A 21,001-nucleotide genomic window follows, 5' to 3' on the forward strand; every position below is an offset into this window, starting at 1 on the left:
TCCAGCCTGTTACTCTAGCTGTGAGTGTGAAGACAGGGCCAGTGCTCACCAGTGATCAAGAATTCTAGGTCCTAAAATGCCTCAATCCATCTTTGGGGACCTCTTTTTATGAAGTTTATATTTTACCCAAATCTATGCCTCTGCATCTGTCAATAATTGGGACCAGACTACATATTGAAGCAAATACCTAAGGCTAATCCATGTTCCAAAACAGAGGACTTTTATGTTGGATGAGAGCATTCAGGACACCTTAAATCATTTCTCTCGCAATCAAAAATAGGACTAGTTTCTTCTTTCTTTCTAATATCAAATGATTTCAAGTTCTTTTCTTGTTCTCAAGTCCCTCCTTTAAATGTGTGTGCACTGGAGATGGGCAGTGTCAGGGGGTCGGTGTGTGTTTTTAAAGTATTTTTTAAAGTTTGACACCAAAAGAGGCATAGTGGATGAGCCATATCTTGCGCATCTTAATGACAACACACACGCCGGTAGAATTATTTTCATGGGATCTACAAGTGGAAATTGTTAACCTAAAATAGCCAGTTTTTATTTGTTTGTTTGTTTTCTTACCAGTATAACAGGCAACAGGTTTATTTGGGAGCAGAGAAGAATTGCAGTTCAGAACATGCAGCTATGGTGAGCCACATGCAAGTTCCATAAAACAAAGGAGAGAAAACTCATAGAGAAGAAGTTGGGAGGGGCTGTTATACACAAAAAGTCCATTGGAGAAAACTAGGAGTTCAAGGTACAGTGGCTTTTCACTGGTTGAGTTTGACAGTCTCTCATTGGCTGAGCTGGAGAATATCTTTCTTCCCGCTGCTGGCGGTAGTAAAGTAGTGTCATTTCCTGCCAGAGATGCACTGTAAGTCTTTTCCTCTTGGGATCTGTATTGACCTCAAGTGGTACCTACATGAGAGCTCCTTCTTCTGGCCTCCCAACTACATTTTATTGAGATTTCCCTAAAATTAATAATTTCCCTAAATTAATCATCATTTTTACACTCTTGCTGTCTCTGAGAAGAGTAAGATATTTCTCTTGTAAAAGAAGCAGAACCAAATAAGCTTGCCGCATACTTCAGACGTTAATTGCAGTCATACACATCAGACTTTTAAAACATCCCTTCATTTACTATACTTCTGTGGGGTTAGCATCTCATGATATTTTTTTCTTTAAGTGTCTGTGCAATGCTACTAGGATCAAGGGCAGATATACTGAGTAGTAGTATGTCTCATTGTTTTATTTACCAGGTATAATAGTTCAGAGCTCTTCAGAAATATTGTGAACTTCACGTGTGGAATGTCCGACCTGAGCTCTTCCCATTCCAACATCCGTACCCTCCTTTTGATGGCTTGATGTTATATTCTATCTATGGTAACCATATACCAATAATATATGTAAATACCTTATTTCTCTCCACAATATAGTCATGGACCAAATAATATTCAGCAGTTTTGTGTTGCAGAATTGAGTATATATTTTAACTACAAAGTAAATTATTTAATTTTTAAAAATATCCTCATCATAAACTGTTCCTTAAAACTGAACAAACATGATCTTGAGTATTCGGGAAAAAATATTTTTGATTTTTTATAAGATTAAAGAAACAGAACAAAATTTTTTTCACACTGGACATTTTTTAATGACTTTATTTTTTAGAACAGTTTCAGGTTCACAGAAAAGTTGAGAGGAAGAAGAAAGATTTCCCATACACCCCATCCTCACACATGCATAGCCTCCCCCTTTATGAACATCCTGATCAAGGTAGTACATTGGATAAAATTGATGAACCTACACAGATACACATCATAATCACCCAAAGTCCATAGTTTACATTACAGTTCATTTGTGGTATCATAAATTCTATGGGTTTGGGCAAAAGTATATTGACATGTATTCATCATTATATTATCATATGGAGTACTTTCACTGCCCTAAAAATCCTTTCTGCTTCGCCTAGTCACTCCTCTGTTCCCCTTCCAATCCCTGGCAACCACAAATTTTTTTAATGTCTCTGTAGTTTTGCCTTTTTCTGAATGTTATACAGTTGGAATTTTACAGTATGCTGCCTTTTTGGAATGGCCTCTTTCGCTCAGTAATATACATTTAAGGTTTTTTCCATAACTTTTCATGACTTGAAAGCTCATTTTATTCTAGTGCTGAGTAATATTTCATTGCCTAGATGTACCACAGTTTATTTATCCATTCACCTACTGAAGGACATCTTGGTTGCTTCCAAGTTTGAGCAATTATGAATAAAGCTGCTATAAACATCCATATGCAGGTTGTTGTGTGATATAAGTTTTCAACTTCTTTGGGTAAAAACTAAGGAGGAAGATTGCTGGATCATATGGTAAAGTACACATGTTTTTCAAAGAAACCCCCAGTCTCCCAAAAGGGCTGCACAATTTTGCATTGCCATCAGCGACAAACAAAAGTTCTTGTTGCTCCACAACCTCACCAGCATTTGGTGTCATCAGTATTCCAGATTTTGGCCATTCTCATAGGTATGTAGTGTTAGCTTTTCATTGTTTCATTTGCATTTCCTGATGACATGTGATGTGGAGCATCCATTCATGTGCTTATTTGCCATTCTCATGTCTTCTTTGGAGAGGTGCCTATTAAGGTATTTGACCCATTTTAAATCAATTTTTTTTTCTTATTGTTGAGTTTAAAAATTCTTCATATATTTTAGATAACAGTCCTTTATCAGATGTGTCTTTTGCACATATTTTCTCCTAGTGTGAGGCTTGTCTTTCATTCCTTGACATTATCTTTCACAGAGCAGAGGTTTGTGATTTTAATGAAGTACAGGTTATCCCTTATTACTTTCATGGATTGTGCATTTGGTGTTGTATCTAAAAATTCATTGCTACACTAAAGTCATCTACATACTCTTATGTGTTATATTCTAGTTTTATAATTTTGCATTTTACGTTTATGTCTATGATCCATTTTAAGTGGATTTCTGTAAGGGATGTGAGGTCTGTGCCTACATTTACTCTTTTGCAGGTGGATGTCCAGTTGTTCCAGCACCATTTGTTGAAGAGACTATCTTTGTTCCATTGTATTGCCTTTGCTCCTGTCAAAGATCAGCTGACTACACTTTTATGCGTCTATTTTTGTGCTTTCTATTTTGTTCCATTGATCTGTTTTACTATTCTTTCACCAATACGGAAAGAATAGTAAAACAGATCAAAACCACTGTGTTAATGTTCGTGGTGTTAGAGTAGGTCTTGATGTCTGGCAGCATTCTTCAATATTGAAATGGTTATTCTGGGTCTTTTCCCTCTATAAATAAACTTTAGAATTGGTTTGTAAATATCCAAAAATAACGTGCTGGGATTTGGGGAATAACTTGACAATAGATCAAGCTGGACAAAACTGACATATTGACAGTAATGAGTCCTCCTATCCATGAACATGGAATATTTCTCCATTTTCTTAGTTCTTCTTTGATTTTTTTTCATCAGAGTTTTGTAGTTTTCTTCATATACATCTTGTGCATATTTTGTTATGTTTATACATAAGCATTTCTTTTTGGAGGGTGCTAATGTAAATGCATTCATGCTTTTTTTAAATTTTAAACTCCATTTGTCATTGCTGGTATATAAGAAAGGGGTTGATTTTTATATATTACCCGTATATTTTGCAACCTTGCTATAGTCACTTATTAGTTCCAGGAGTTTTTAAAATCAATTTTTTAGGATTTTCTACATACATGATAATGTCATCTATGAACAAAATTATCTCTGTTTTGACAAATAAAATAAAAACATTTTTATTTATTTTGTTTCCCAATCTGTATAACTTTTGTTTTCTTGTCTTCTTGCATTAGGAGGATTTCCAGTATGATGTTGAAAATGAGTGGTGAGTGGGGACTTCCTTGCCTTGTATCTGATCTTAGTGGGAAAGATTTGAGTTTCTCACTATTAAATATGATGATACTTGTGGAGTATTTTTTTTTTTTGTAGATATTCTTTTTAAGCTGAGGAAGATCTTCTCTACCCTAGTTTACTGAGAATTTTCATAATGAGTAGGTGTTAGATTTTGTCAAATGCTTTTTCTACATCTAGTGATATGATAAAGTGAATTTCCTCTTTTAGCTTCTTGATATGATTGATTACATTAATTGATTTTCAAATGTTGAATCAGCCTTGCATATCTAGAAAAAAATCCCACTTGGTAATGTTGTATAATTCTTTTATTTTTGCTTTCCACCTGTTAACATTTTGTTGAGGATGTGTTTATGAGAGATATCAGTCTGTAGTTTTCTCTTCTTGTAATGCCTGTCTGGTTTTGCTATTTGGGTAGTGCTGACCTCATAAAATGAGTTTGGAAGTATTCATTCTGTTTCTGGCTTCTGTGATGGACTATAGAGGAGTGATATATTTTCTTCCTTAAATGTTTGGTAGATTTCACCAATGAACTCGTCAGGGCCTGTGGTTTCTGTTTTGGAAAGTTATTAATTATTGGTTCAATTTCTTTAATAGATACAGGCTTATTTAGATTTTCTATTTCTCCTTGTGTGAATTTTGGCAGAATGTATATTTCAAGGAATTGGTATATTTTATCTAGGGTTAACTAATTTGTGGGCATAGAATTGTTTATAGAATCATTTATTATCCTTCTAATGTCCAAGAGATTTGTAGTGTAGTCCCTTCTTTCATTTTTGATATTAGTGATTTATGCCCTCTCTCTTTTTTTAACAGTTATCTAACCTAGAGGCTTATCAGTTTTATTGATCTTTTCAAAGAACCAGATTTTAATATCATTAATTTTCTCTACTGATTTTCTGTTTTCAACTTCATTGATTTCTGCTCTAATTCTTATTATTTTTCTTTTACCTTCTTTGGATTTAATTAGCTCTTCTTTTCTTATGTCCTAAGACAGAAAGTAGATTATTGATTTTAGATATTCCTTCTTTTTAATATATGCATTTAATGGTATAAATTTCCCTCTAAGCACTGCTTTTGCTACATCCCACAGATTTTGATAAGTTGTGTGTTCATTTTCATTTAGTCCAAAATATCTTTAATTTTCTCTGGAGACTTTTTTTCTTTAACTCATTTGTTACTTTGAAGTGTTGTTTAATCTTACATATAGTGAGATTTTCCAGTTATCTTTCTGTTACTGATTTGTAGCTTAATCCCATTACAGGTGAGAGCAGTCATAGTATGATTTCCATTCTTTTAAATTTGTTAACGTGTGCTTTAAAGCCCAGAATATGTTCTATCTTGGTGAATGTTCCATATGAACTTGAGAAGAAGCTGTGTATTCTGCTGCTATAAGATGAAGTAGTCTATAGATGTTAATTATATCCAGTTGATTGATGGTATTATTGAATTCAACTCTGTCCTAACTGATTTTCTGACTACTGGACCTGTCAATTTCTGAGAGAGGGTCATTGAAGTCTCTAACTATGATAGTGGATTCATTTATTTCTCTTTTCAATTGTATTAGCTTTTTCTTCACATATTTTTAACATTTTTTATCTTCTTGAATATTTGACCCTTTATCATTATACAATGCCCTTCTTTATCCCTGATAAGTTTCCTTACCTTGAAATGGACTTGGTCTGAAATTAATATAGTTACTCTGGCTTTCTTTCAGTTTGTGTAAACATGGTATATTTTCCTCCAACCATTTATTTTTAGTTTACATGTGTCTTTATGTTTAAAGTTGATTTTTTTGAAGATAATGTATAGCTGGCTATTGATTTTTGATCCACAGTGATGATCCCTGTCTTTTAATTGATACATTTAGACCATTGAATTTCAAAACAATTATTGGTATAGTTGGATGAATATCTACCATATTCAGTACTGTTTTGTATTGATTGCCCTTGTTCTTTCTTCCTATATTTGTCTTCCACTCCTTTTCTGCTTTTTGTGTTTTTTCTTTTTTAATTAATTTATTTATTTTTGGCTGCACTGGGTATTCGTTGCTGTGCACATGCTTCCTCTAGTTGTGGCGAGCGGGGGCTACTCTTCATTGCGGTGACTTCTCTTGTTGCGGAGCATGGGCTCTAGGTGTGCAGGCTTCAGTAGTTGTGGCATGCAGGCTCAGTAGTTGTGGCACACAGGCTTAGTTGCTTCACGGCATGTGGGATCTTCCCAGACTAGGGCTCGAACCCATGTCCCCTGCATTGGCAGGCAGATTCTTAACCACTGTGCCACCAGGGAAGTCCCGCTTTTTGTGGTTTTAATTTAACATTTTGTATGATTCCATTTTTTCTCCTTTTTTGACATAATATACTGTACTTTTTAAACTGTTTTTTAGTGGTTGACCTAGAGTTTTCAATATGCGTTCATAACACTATACCACTTCACAGTAGCATGACTATCTTATAATAACAAGAAAAAAATACTAATTCCTCTTTACTGTCTTTTATCATTGATGTCATGCATTTCACTTATATAGGACCATGCACCAGTATATATATAATTGAACCCATGTTGACATTATTATTTTGAACATAGTTGTTATCTGTTACATACATTAAGAATAAGAAAAAATAAAGTTTTTATTTTACCTTTACTTATTCTTTCTTTGATTTCTTTGATGCTCTTTCTTTCTTTATGTTGCTCTGAGTTTGTTACCTATATTATTTCCCTCTCTTTAAAGAAATTCTTTTACCATTTCTTGCAAGATGGATCTTCCTAACAGATTTCTTTAATTTTTTTTTTTGTCTGAGAAAGTCTCTAATTCTCTTTTGCCCTTAAATGATAATTTCAGAAGGTACAGAATTCTAGGTTGGATTTTTTCTTTTTCTCTCAACACTTTAAAGATTTTACTGCATGCTCTTCTTGCATGTTTTCTAAAGATAAGCCAGATGTAGTTCTTATATATTCCTCTATATGAATGGTGCTATTTTTCTCTGATTCTTTCAGGATTTATTCTTTATCTTTGAATTCATGTGGTTTGAAAATAATATACCAAGGTGTAGTTTTTATGGCATCCATACTGCTTGGTATTCTCTCAGTTTCCTTGATCTGTGGTTTGGCATCTTACATTAATTGGGGAAATTTTCAGTTATTATTGTTTCAAATATTACTTGTTTCTTTCTTGCTTCTCCTCTGGCATTCACATTACACATATGTAATAACTTTTTTAGTTATACCACAGTCTTTGTATATTTGTTCCTTTATTTTTAGTCTTTGTTTGTTTTTTTTCTTTTTAATTTTAGAAGTTTCTATGAATATAACCTCTAGCTCAGAGATTATTTCCTCTGTTGTGTACAGTCTACTAATACAAGCCCATGAAAGGCATCCTTCATTTCTGTTACAGTTTTTTAAATCTCTAACATTCTTTTCTTTTATTGTTTTTGTTAGAATTTCTGTCTCTCTTCTTATATTGCCCATCTTGCATGCGGTCTGCTTTATCCATTGGAGGCTTTAGCATATTAATTATGATTGTTTCAAGTTTTTGGTCTGATAACCAACATCCCTGCCGTATGTGGTTCTGATGGTTGCTCTATCTCTTCAAATTGTGTTTTTTGCCTTTTGCATGCCTTATAATTTTTTTCTTGTTGGTTAGACATGATGTAGTAGATTTAAAAAATAAACTTCTATAAGCAGACCTTTAGCACTGTGGTGGTAAGCTATGAGGGGAGAGAAAGTGTTCTGTGGTCCTATGTTTAGATCTCTGTCTTTTAGTGAGCTTATGCTCCTGGACTGTGAACTTCACAGGTGTTTCTCAATTTCTTTTTTCTCCCCCGTTAAGTTGAACATGATGTCTAGAGTGGGCAGGAAGTGGATATTTCCCTTCCCCAGATCAATAGGTCTCTGATATTTCTCCAGTAGTTTAGGCACTGATTAACTAGTTTCCCTTTAGGGCAGGCTTTGTCAAGAAGAACAAAGAGCTGTGGTATATTTACAAATGGTTCTTTTTCCTCTACCACTGCCTCAAGTACAAGGGGATTTTCCCTCAAATATTTACTGTGAGAACCTTGTAATGCCTGTGGAGATCCCTCTCACAAAATTGAGGAGACTGCCTAATGAGTGTGTCTCCCTGGAATTTTTAACTCTCAGAGGATTTCCTACTGTGGTAATGGGTCCTGTGCCTGGTAAGCCATGACTCCTTGTATTCAGCTATCTGTCTCTGCTATTATGGGGACAGCTGTCTGATTTGTGTCTTCCCCTTTCTTATAGAAAAGAAGAGTGTCTATTTTTCAGGCTATTCACCTTTTTAGTTGTTGTTAGGGTAGTAGGCAACTCCTAAGCTCTTTCCATGCAAAACCTTTGATTTACATTTCAGATGTCAGAATATCTATTTTGGTTTTAATACATATATTTTAAAATGTGACTGTATATTAAGTTTGTATTTATTATAGTATGGCTCCTCTGGTGTTCTTGATACTTCATAACATGACAAAACATTTTAAATATTTCCTGTCCAGCATTTGTGATTTTCTTTCTCAAAACTATGGGTCTCTACTTATTGAAGTAGCACGCTCAATAATTATTTATACACCTTGACTTAGTAGATTCGAATTGCATTAAAATATAAGCCAGGTAAGTACAGATTTCTTTCTTGTGATCCTTGTGTTGCCAATACTTAATACAAGATCTGTCACATAGCAGATATACACTGAGTATTTGTTGACTAGTCAATTATTAGAGAGATATTTAATACTTATTATTCGGATGAAAAAATTTCCATTGTGACAGAATTAAAATGTATGTCAATCCTGTGTTTAACATTTGACTTTACATGTAGAATATACTGACATGTTGTTTAAATATTCTCATTCAAAATACTTATTTCTCCTCTTAACAAAGGAAAATGTTATAAAACATGTATCAAACAAAGCTGAAAACCCAACTTTTTCTACTCTCCTCTTACATTTTTCATCCCCATTCAGCTTATTCATAGCTGATCTTATAGTTTTGGATGTTTGCCAAATGTCTTGCTATTTGTGGGATTCTTAAAATACTCAAGGTCCCTACATGTGTTGCAGAGTGTTTGGGTTGAAGTACTAGAGTTTGTGGTTCACAAACAGCAGGCATCTTGACTAGTTAATTATAAACCTGGTCCTTATTAATCTTAGACCCAAACTTGGGTGAATGAGTTAGGCAATCTCCATTTATACAAAGAAAGGTACAGAAAAACTGAAAATATGTTTCACTAGGGGAAATTCTTATAACCACAGATGGAGGCATAGAGCAGTGTAGGTTAGCAAAAGGATAGATGGATGCTTGGGTGGGAATGGAACATGGGAATAGGGGAGGAAAAAGATATTGTGCCAGAACAATTCTCAAGACAAACATGTCACAATTAAAGATTAATCTACAGTTGTGTGCCTTTGGAATGTAAATGTCTCAAAGTTCCCTGCCAGTCTCGGAAACTATCAGAATGGGGCAGAAGAAAAAAGACTTATGGTCACACCATAATGATGTGGAAAAATCATAAACTATTTGGAGAGTGAGATGGCAGAAATATCACGTGGACTCCATCTGTCTTTCTCTCTTTTATTCAATCCATGCAGGCATATCTTCTATTCAATACAGTGAGTTCAGGCAACAAACTGGCAATGTACTTGAGTGTCTTACAAGTGGTTTCCCTATTTATTTGACACCTATAAAGTTATGACTATCATGCGCCCATCACAGTAAACCTAGGAGGACAGTAATAATCAAATTTATCAAATATCTCTGCCAAGGTTTTTTTTTGTATTGAAATATTGTTGATTTACAATATTATATTAGTTTCAAGTATTCAGCATGGTGTTTAAATATACTTATAGATTATACTCCATTTAAAGTTATTACAAGTTAATGGTTATATTTCCCTGTACTATACAATATATTCTTGTTGCTTAACCATTTTATACATAATAGTTTGTATCTTCTAATCTCACACATCTACCTTGTCCCTCCCCCTTCCCTCTCGCCACTGGTAACCACTAGTTTGTTTTCTGTGTCTGTGAGTCTGTTTCTGTTTTGTTATATACATTTGTTTGCTTTATGTATTAGATTCCACATATAAGTGATAACACATACAGTATTTGTCTTTGACTTATTTCACTAAGCATAATACTAACTAGATCCATCCACATTGTTGCAAATGGTAGAATTTTTTCTTTATTTATGTCTGAGTAACATTCATTTGTATATATATATATATCACACCTTCTTTATAAATTTTCCTGTTGATGGACACTTGGGTTGCTTCAATATCTTGCCTATTATAAATAATGTTGCTGTGAACATTGGGGTGCATGTATCTTTTCAAATTAGTTTTTCAGATATACCCAGGAGTGGAATTGATGGATCATATGGTAGCTCTAATTTTAGTTTTTGAGGACTGTCTATACTGTTTTCCATAGTGGTTACACCAATTTACATTCCCACCAACAGTGTACAAGGGCACCCTTTTCTCCACATTCTTGCCAATATTTGCTATTTGTGATCTTTTTGATGATAGCCATTCTGACAAGTGTGAGATGATACTTCATTGTGGTATATACTATGGTATAGTTTGCTTTGCATCTCTCTGATGATTAGCAATGTTGAGCATCCTTTCATGTGCATGTTAGCCATTTCTATGTCTTCTTTGGAAAAATGGGTATTCAGATCTTCTTCCCATTTTCAACTGGGTCGTTTGTTTTCTTGATATTGAGTTTATGAGTTATTTACATATTTTGGATATTAACCCTGAATCAGTCACATCATTTGCAAATATCTTCTCCCATTCAGTAGGTTGTCTTTCCTTTTGTGAATGGTTTCCTTTGCTGTGCAAAAGATTTTAAGTTGAATTAGGTTCCATTTGTTTACTTTTGCTTTTATTTCTTTTGCCTTAGGAGACAATTCCAAAAATATATTGCTATGATTTATGTCAAAGAGTGTTTTGCTGTTCTCTTCTAGCAGTTTTATGGTTTCGGGTCTTACTTTTAGGTCTTCAATCCATTTTGAGTTTATTTTTGTATATGGTGTTAGAAAATGTTCTAATCTCATTGTACTATATATAGCTGTCCAGTTTTCCCAACATCAGTTTTTGTGGTCTTTTCTCCATTGTATATTTTTGGCTCCTTTGTCATAGATTGACTATAGGTGAGTGGGTATATTTCTGGGCTTCCTATTCTGTGCCATTTATTTATGTGTCTGTATTTGTGTCAGTATCATGCTGTTTTGATTACTTTGGCTTTGTAGTAGAGTCTGAAGTCAGGGAGCATGATACCTTAAGATTTTTGTTTGTTTTGTTTTCTCAAGATTGCTTTGGTGATTTGGAGTATTTTGTGGGCCTGTATAAATTTTAGTATTATTTGTTCTAGTTCTGTGAAAAATATCATGGGCATTTTGATAGAGATTTCATTATACCTTCAGATTGCTTTGCGTAGTATGGAAATATTAACAATATTAATTCTTCCAACCCAAGAATATGGAATATCTTTCCATTTCTTTGTATCATTTCAATTTCCTTGATCAATGTTTTATAGCTTTCAGAGTATAGGTCTTTTGCCTCCTTGGTCAAGTTTATTCCTAGGTATTTTATTCTTTTTGATACAACTTAAATGATACGTTTTGCTTTCTCTTTCTGAAAGTTCATTATTAGTGAATGGAAAAGCAACAGATTTATGTACATTAATCTTGTATCCTGGAACTTTGCTGAGTTCTTTTATTAGTACTAATAGTTTGTTTTCTGTTTTTTGGGGGTTTTTTGGGGAAGACTTTAGGGTTTTCTATATATAGTTAGTCATCTGCAAATAGTGATGGTTTTACTTCTTCCCTTCCCATTTGGATGTCTTTTATTTCTTTTTCTTTTCTAGGTCTTCCAATACTATGTTAAATAAGTGGTGAGAGTGGGCATCCTTGTCTTGTCCCTGATTTTAGAGGAAATGCTTTCAGCTCTTCACTTTTGAGTATGATATTGGCTGTGGGTTTGTCATAAATGATCTTTATTGTGTTGAGATATCTTCCCTCTACACCAAATTTGATGCGAGTTTTTATCATGAACTGATGTTTAATTTTATCAGATGCTTTTTCCGTGTCTATTAAGATGATCATGTAATTTTTATCCTTCCTTTTGTTAATGTGGTATATCATATTGATTGATTTGCAATTTTTGCAATGTTTATTAGAGGATATTTTGCTGTTGTTTTTAATCCATTTGTTTGCCATAATGTGCAGATAATTCTGTATGCTTGGGGAAGAAATTGTCTTCTGTGTTTTCCCTGAGAAGTATTATATTTCATGTGTGGTAGGCAGCCTGTAAGAAGGCCCCAGTGATCCCGCCTCCTAGTAGCACAGGGATATTTCCTACCCCTTAAGTGTAGGCTTATGTGTCAGATTCTCAATTAGACATAATTCCCCTAGACATTACAACCATGTGAAGTATAAAGCATGCACTTTGTCAGAAGTGAATACAAAGCATTACAACATGAGTTTGATTTCTTTGTTTAATTCTAAATTTTCGCAGTATGAAAAGGTATTTAAACCTTCTCTCAGTGATAGCCTAGGTCATTTTGGACCAAACCTTATGCTGAGAAAAAAACATAAATGCTGAGGAGAAAAAAAAAAAAAAAGAGTAAGTTTGAAAGCAATCAAGAGTTCAAAAGCAAGCATGAATTTTCAGGGTCCAAGATTCAGAGAGTGTGATGATGTTATTTTCTTCCAGATAGAATAGTAATTATTCCAAGTCTCCTGGATCCTTAAAAGACTGAAGTGGAATTGTAGAGTCATAAAGTGTATAAATATTTATCTTAGTGGTTTATACCAATTTATACTTCCACCATCAATGTAAAAGTTCCTATTGCTTCATACTTTCAATGACATTTGTTATTAATTGTCTTTTTTAAATGCTTGCTAGTGTGGTGTGTATTAGTATCTCATTGTGGGTTTAGCTTGAATTTATCTTATGAATAATGATAAGATATGATGTTGAGTACCTTTCAAAAAACATTTATAGGTCATTTATTTTCCTCTCTTTTAAAGTGTCCATTCAATAAATTTATCCTTTACGAAGCTGTGTTTATAGCCTTTTCTTGTTCATGTGTAGCCATATTTGATATTGTCTGTATACAAGCCTTCTTCAGTTTTATCAATTGAAAATATTTCTCTAGTTCTGTGGGTTGCCTTTCAGTCTTTTAATGTAATCCATTGATGTAAATTTGTTCTTAATTTTAATGAAATCCATTTTATCTGTCTTTTTATTTTGGACATTTTATCTTGTTTTAAAAATCTTATTAACAGGTGATGTAAACTCATGGTTTCTTCAAGCAGGTTGATTTATTTCCTTTCCTTTTCTTTTTTTATTTTTAGCTTTCATGTTCACGTCTATTATACATCTGATATCAATAATTTTGTATGGTGTGAAGAAGGGATTACAGTTTATTTACATATGTTTCAGTGTAGATGTCTACTTGGCTGTGTACTAGTTATTGAAAATAAATCCATCACCCACTGAATTACAGTAGGTGTTCTCCTTGATTACAAATCAGGTGATTGCTTATGATCAGGTATGTTGCTCCTTATTTAGCAGCAGACTTTCAGATTCAGCAATTTTTTTTTTTTATAGCAGAGGCAGTGTGGATTGAGTCCAACAACTCCGCTTGCAGCTTTCAAATTCTGCTACTTCACTATCAGAGCAGACACACTGGTTCTGTTGGTGATATGGTGCGGCTGCATACTTCCATTTTCCTGGAAATGCTTGGGATCTCCCATTGCTTTCATACATCTTAGTAAATTAATTTATATCTTAAATGACTAGAGTGGATTATGATATCCACAATTAAAACTTTTTTCCAATTCATAACCTTACAGAATTCTTTAATTATTTCAGTTTTCACCCCTCGTTTAGGCATAAAGAATTATAAATTTCTCTTCCACTAAGTTGTCTAATTTAATTTTTGGATTTTTCATAATCTTCATAATCTAAAGACTATAATTCCTACTTATATTCAAATGAGGCCCAATTGGATTTTTTTTCAATTGAAGTATAGTTGACTTACAATATATATTAGTTTCAGGTGTACAGCAGAGCAATTTGATATTTTTAAAGATTATGCACCATATAAAGTTATTGTAAAATATTGTCAATGTTCCCTGTGTTGTTCATTACATACTTGTAACTAATTTATTTTATAACTGGTAGTTTGTACCTCTAACCTCATTCACTTATCTTGCCCCCCTACTCCACCCCTGTCCCCTCCAGTAACCACTGGTATGTTCTCTGTATTTGTGAGTCTGTTTCTGTTTCATTATATTTATTTGTTTTGTTTTGTAGATTCCACATATAACAGAAAACATACAATATTTGTCTTTCTCTGTCTAACTTATTTCACTAAGCATTATACCTTCCAGGTCCATCCATATTGTGCCAATGGCCAGATTTCATTCCTTTTTATGGCTGAGTAAAATTCCATTAGATAGATAGATAGATAGATAGATAGATAGATAGATGATAGATAGATAGATAATCTCATATCTTCTTTATACATTCATCTGTCCATGTGTCCTTATGTTGCTTCTATATCTTGGCTATTGCAAACAATGCTGCTACAAACACTGGGGTGCATATATCTTTTCCAAATAGTGTTTTTATTTTCTTTGGGTAAACACCCAGGAGTGGAACTTCTGGATCGTGTGGTAGTGTTTTTTGAAGGATCCGCATACTCTTTTCCACATTTGCTGCACCAATTTACATTCCGATTAATAGTGCACAAGGGTTTCCTTTTCTCCACATCTTCCCCAACCCTTGTTATTGCTTGTCTTTTTGATGATAGTCATTTTGACAGGTGTGAGTTGATGAGGTCTAAATGGTTTTTGCATATGTTTTATACCTTTCGTTTGATCTGTAGCTACATATCTGAAGTTATGATAATGATAGTAGGAGATATAATGGCAAGGATGGTTTGTTCATACTGCAAAGAATCTGTCAATGAAGTCCAATTTATAAAAGTAAAACACACAGCCCCTTTCAATTTCTTAAAAGTATACTTGATTCATACTGTTCTTTCTTTCAAAATATTATTTGTACAGACATTTGACTGAACTTTGTAACACTGTTGAAAAGTATTATGACATTAACTTAAATTTCATTACAAATATGTTTTCACCTCTTTAACCTTAGATTTTTAAAAATTTTGTTTGACATTTAAACTGACTTTCAGAGTATCTTCTCAAAGTGTCTTAATGATATCTCTCATTATTATAAATATATAAGTAATGGGACCAAGAAATAATTCTCTGTGCTCGGAGTTAAATGTCTCTTTATCTCTGAGACATTTCATTACTACCTGACATGTTTGGACACTATAACTGCATTCAGCATACCATCATGACTTTTTTCTGCTGAATATTTTAAATGTATGAAAAGTAAAAGTTTAAAAACATAAATATGGTGAAAGCCTTCAAAATTAAGTTTTTCATTAAGGCATTCTTTAAATAAAGAACTTTTAGCACCTACTATATGCTCTGCATTAATTAGGTGGTCCAGATAAAGGAAAATTTATATTGCCTGCTCCAAAATAGAATTCATCTTATTTCTGCTATCTATAGGGAGTCATAAAAATAAATACAATTTCACTATAACAAATGACTCTGTGAAACATGATATATCTATAATAAAAACATGCTCAAAGTCAGACTCCAGACAAGAGACACCTGTCCTGTTTCGTGACTAAGATGTTGGCTACAGAACAGTGAGACTAAAACTGTGGTGCCTGGAACTGCAATGATAGCATCACCTGCAAATTCTCAGGCCCAACCTCAGATATACTCAGTTTAACTTTCTGGGAATTTGGGCTCAATAATCTGCATTTGAACAAACTTTAAGTAATTCTAATGCAGACTCAAGTTTGAAAACCAATGCATAGAATATTATCTTGATAGAGATAGTGTCCTTGCTAAGACATTAAAAAGAGTATGGAATCAGTCTATAAATCACAATTGGTTAAGGAATTATGATTAGTACAGGATTTCAGGACAGTACAAGGAGGCACAGTTACAAGAAATGAAGTTGAGCATTTGGTCACAGGCTTCACCATGAAGGGTCTTTATGTTGTGGTAAGAAGCTTTAATGATTGGTACAAGTCCATGGCTTTAATACTTTTGAATGGTAAGCACATTGAAAAATATTTTTTACATGTTTAAACAGATGAATGTGGAAGTGTGTATTCACAAAATTATTCTTACTCTATTTCTTTTTCTCTTCTGTTAAATTTTATTATTTTATAGTTCATTAAAAAGTTGGTTGAGAAACACGAAACAAATTTTATAATCCACTTTTGGACTAAAATCAGCAATTTAGATAATACTAGTACATATGATTGAGAACAAAAGAAGTGTTTAAAGCAAGGTGAAAACATGAAGACCAACAGAGCAATAACTTGGAATAGATACAGAAATAGAACAAAACCATGTAGATGTCTAATCAAAAAATAAGAAGAACAGTAAGAGATGATAAGGGATGAAACTAAATGAGTACCAGCAGGTGTAGATGAAATAGAGAAATATTAAAGATAAGGAAATGATAAGATTTGGCAGCCAATTAAATCTAGGGAATGAGAGAGAAGAAGAAGGCAAGTTTGACCCTCACTTCCTGATTTATGGGACTGAGTGTAGGGTAAGGATACTACCTCCTCAAATTAAAAAGAGAGGAACTAGTTATTTATGAGGTGGCAAGAGGGATGGAAAAAAATGACTTCAGGACTGAAAAATCATGTTTTCACTGAACCACTCAGAACATTCTGGTTACAAATATGCACATAATAATATCAATCTCACCTAAATGAAAAGAACTTGGCAGTGGGTCATATTACATACATATATTGTTTTAGTTAGTGGGTATTTTCTCATGAATATGAATGCAGATGCATTTTTATTCCATGTCATATTCCAAAAATATTTAAGGCAGTGGCAACGAATAGGAGGCAATTATAGCTCTCAGAGTAACAGTGTGGAAGTGGTGAAGGTTAATCCAGTTATTTTTATAGTTATTTAGAGTTGTTCTTTTAGAAAGGTTTTTGTAGCCATGTTATTAGGTTTCAGACATTAGGAAATATGTTGTGGGGCCTGTTTTGGAGGAAAGGACTAATGAAAGAGTATTGCAAAGATGGTTAAGCTTTCTAGTTTCAGTGAAAACTTTTAGATTCCCTAAAATATTAAAAAATATCTCTACACAGCATTTCAGGTATCATCTGATAATTCAGTTGTAGTAAACACTCTTTACAACAAGAAATATCCCTTTTACATGAATAACAATTAACTCTTCATCACAATCTGTTTTACAAACGTTTTCCTAAAATGTAACATCTAAAGGATAAGCTCTTAAACAGATGCATATTCTAAAAAGGAGAAACGAAGGACAGTGAAAGAGCAAGCATATTCAAGAATTGACTATTTTGTTATTAAACAAAATTTTTTTAACCAGCTTTCCACTATTGATACATTAATAATTAAATAAAAGTTGCACTTATATTCTTAGTTTACCTTTATTCTAACAATTCTATATAAAAATATATTTGATAACTTTTAAAATCAGTTAGAATAGGCACTAGGTCTCCTTTTCAATTCAATTTAATTAGTAATATTTCAAACAATCAGTACTTCATAAGCACTCAAGGATACACTTACACACAGCCTGAGATAGTGTTCTATTAACTCTTTCTGCTTGAAATTGAAACAAGACAAGAAAAAACAAATCTGTACTCATGGCTATAGAAAAATAAATTCACTCATTTATTGAGTGGATCTGGGCCAAGAGCCATTGATATGAAGATACAAAATCCCTAGCAAGATTAAAACTTTACCTTATCAATAAGTTCCCTCTCTCTCTCCACCTCCCTCTCCCTTTCCTTCTTACCCTACTTTTTCAAAGGGCAAATTTTCTAATAAGCTAAATTATATTTCAGGGTCTTAGCTGCTAAATTTAATATCAAGACGTGTGAGAATCTCTCACTTAGAATGTAATATTGGGAGCTAGGGAAACTAAATGCTAGAATTCAATTAATAATTACTTCTATTAACACATTTCTCAAGCTTTAAGAACTTTAGTCAGTTTAAAACATCTGTCTAGTAGGTTCACTGTGTTGCTTTCATTAAGGAGAACCTGTGGATCTGCTTTCAAATTATATTGAAATATACTAAAATTAAGAAGTAATTACCTGATATTAGTATCATTTAGATAATTTCTCCATATTATAATTTCTCAATTTTGATATTTTGTTGTAAGATAGATATACTTTTAGGATTTTAGTAAGTTATCACTATGATCTGAAAATAATATCATTTATATGTTTCCTCAGATAATAGTGTGAATATTACTTTTAAATTATTTTCTTTTTAGTCATATTCTATTTAACTTTCTTAAATATTATGAGTAGAGCTGTTATTGATGTCATGGTGTCCATTTATAATTATAAACTATACAACTGTCATGGTAGGAAAAATAGCCCCCCAAAATGCCTTAATCCTTAAAACCTGTGAATGTTACCAAATATGCAAAAGTTGTCTTTGCAGATAAGATTAAGGACATTAAGACGGGAGAGATTATCCAGATTGGTCCAACGAATCACAGTGGTACTTATAAGAGCAATGCACATGGAATCAGAGTCAAGGGAAAGGGGAACGGATGACTGAAGCAGAGATTGGAGCAATGCCCTTTGAAGATGGAGGAAGAGACCACCAACTAAAGAATATAGGCAACCACTAGAAACCAAAAATGCTTGAAGACAGAGTCTCCCTCCCAAGTTTACAGAAGGAAACAGTCCTGCTGACACCTTGACTTTAGCTCAGTGATTTTGGACTTCTGACCTCCAGAACTGTAAGAGAATAAACTTTTGTTGTAAGTCACTAGATTTCTGAGACTGTGTTATAGCAGCAAAAGGTAATCAATACATATAGGCACATTCTACTTCTATTATTGGTAAGCAGTAAATCTGGAAGAAATATTTTTCAAAAAAGATTGAATGTTGATTTTAAGTCATTTTATATTTACTTCTGAATTTACATATCTTACATAGTAAAGTTATTTATTCAAATAACCAAGAAGTTCCACATTCATAAATGAACTCTCTTAAGGCTGAATAGGTCACTTTTCATGTTTGCTTTTGCACATGTGTATGTTCCTAATTTATCCCATATTTAGGAATGCAACTCAGACTGACATGTGGCTGGAGTCTGTTAGCAAGATGGTAGACCTGGGAAATTATCTTAGGGCTTATTCATTCTGGGAGAAAATACACAAGGGATGCCTTCTGCTTGGACTAATACACATGGAGGCACAGTCTATGAACAATTGGGGAGTGCTAGGAGGATATACATATCTCCTGAGAATGGTAAGTGGAGTTTCTGGAAGGATTTCCATGATCTTTACATTGAAAATACTGTTATCTACAGCACTGGTGTCTTTTTGGGGACTATAAGGTAAGGGAGGCTGGCCCCTCCCCCTTGGACTCTACCTTTGTGCAGAAAGTTGAATTACATCTTTGTGATAATAAAATATATATTCTTCACTAGTGCCTGTTTATTATCCCATTTATACCACAAACTATGACAAAATTCTCCCAAAAAGATTATTTATATGATGATATTTTTTAAATAAGCAATAAATTAATGCATATAAGATTGTATTTCCTCTAAATATTAGGTCTTATTTTAGATCACTTTTTTTTCCGTTCCTCATAAGCATTGAATGTTACCTAGAATGAGCCTTCCTTTATCTAATGTTAGAAATAATTTTTATTTTTAGAAACTTATTTTTAGAAAGTTATTTATATATATGTGTGTGTATCTGTGTATGTATATAAATGTACATATAACATATATAAATACTTTAATTACTTCTGAGAATGAACACAAAAGCTTGTGTGCATGTAGTCTTTTGTGTGCAAAGTTGAATAATGTTATTGAAATCTAAGCTATGACATTTTAAAAGAAAAAGCTTTGCTTCTTTTAAACAAATATAATCATGTCTTTACATCTTCAGTGTATGAGAACAGTGGTATATTAAATCAATTTTATGGTACTTCACATCTTTAATGAAACACATGTTATGATGACTCTATGACATTCAATTATTTATTCTTTTATTTATTCATTGATCTCTAGATACTTGTAAAATCAAGTGATCTTTAATATCTATAAAACATCCTATCATCTTATTTAATGTTTTTTAAGTCTCAAGATCAGGCAATCAGATACTATAGGTTACCTAAGCTAAAATAAGGACTAAAATGTGGCAGGAGAGATGAGAGCTTTATCAACTATAAAAGTCAGTTGACTGAATCCAGCTGGAAGCCAAATGAAGAATATTAGAGTCCAAGGTTGCCTCACTTTTAACATCACAGCCCAAGAAACCTTTAAGGGCCGAGTTGATTCAGCAGCAGATACCAACTTGCAGGCAGAAAACAAGATTCAGGGATGCACATGGAGCAGCCCATATTTAGGCATCCAGGCAGGATGCCCTTGAGATCCTTTAGTCCTATATATGAACAGTAGAAACCCAGGTTCAGGCTAACATTGAAGACCAACATTACAGCAACCAGGAAATAAGTATAGCACAATATCCAAAGCTAGGAGGGGATTAGGTATTTGGCAGAGTCAAGGAAGCAGCAGGCACTTTAAGCTTTGTTTCTTAAATTAAGGCCCACAGAAGTTCTTGAACCCAGACACTCAGGTCAGGAAACCCATAATTGCAGCAAAATGGTAGCAGTTCAATCAGATGAAGCCCAGTGGTCACAATTAGACCACAATACTATGCATCCGGTCTGGATGCTTTCTTTGTCTTTTCACCTTTATTGAGATATAATTACATGTAACACTGTATAAGTTTAAGGTGGTTATTTGATATACATGTATATATTGCAAAATGATTACCACATAGAGTTAGTTAACACATCCATCACCTCACATTTATTTATTTTTTTTGTGATGAGAACTTTTAAAATTTATTCTCTTAGCAACTTTCAAGTATACTACAAAATATTGCTAACTAAAATCACCATGCTGTGCATTACATTCCGAGAACTTAGTCATCCTATAACTGGAAGTTTGTATTCTTTGAC

General features: G+C 33.3%; 1 long non-coding RNA gene across 1 annotated transcript in view; it reads left to right on the plus strand.

Moving 5' to 3' along the window:
- LOC309628741 overlaps positions 1-19,094 on the plus strand; it is an 83,245-nt gene extending 64,151 nt beyond the window's left edge. The window contains exon 3 of the long non-coding RNA XR_014244689.1: positions 19,084-19,094. This is a non-coding gene — a long non-coding RNA (uncharacterized lncRNA). The remainder of the gene's footprint in view (positions 1-19,083) is intronic.
- Positions 19,095-21,001: the final 1,907 nt, after the last annotated feature.

Source organism: Balaenoptera borealis (assembly GCF_965194805.1).
Source record: "Balaenoptera borealis genome assembly, chromosome: 5".
NCBI lineage: Eukaryota > Metazoa > Chordata > Mammalia > Artiodactyla > Balaenopteridae > Balaenoptera > Balaenoptera borealis.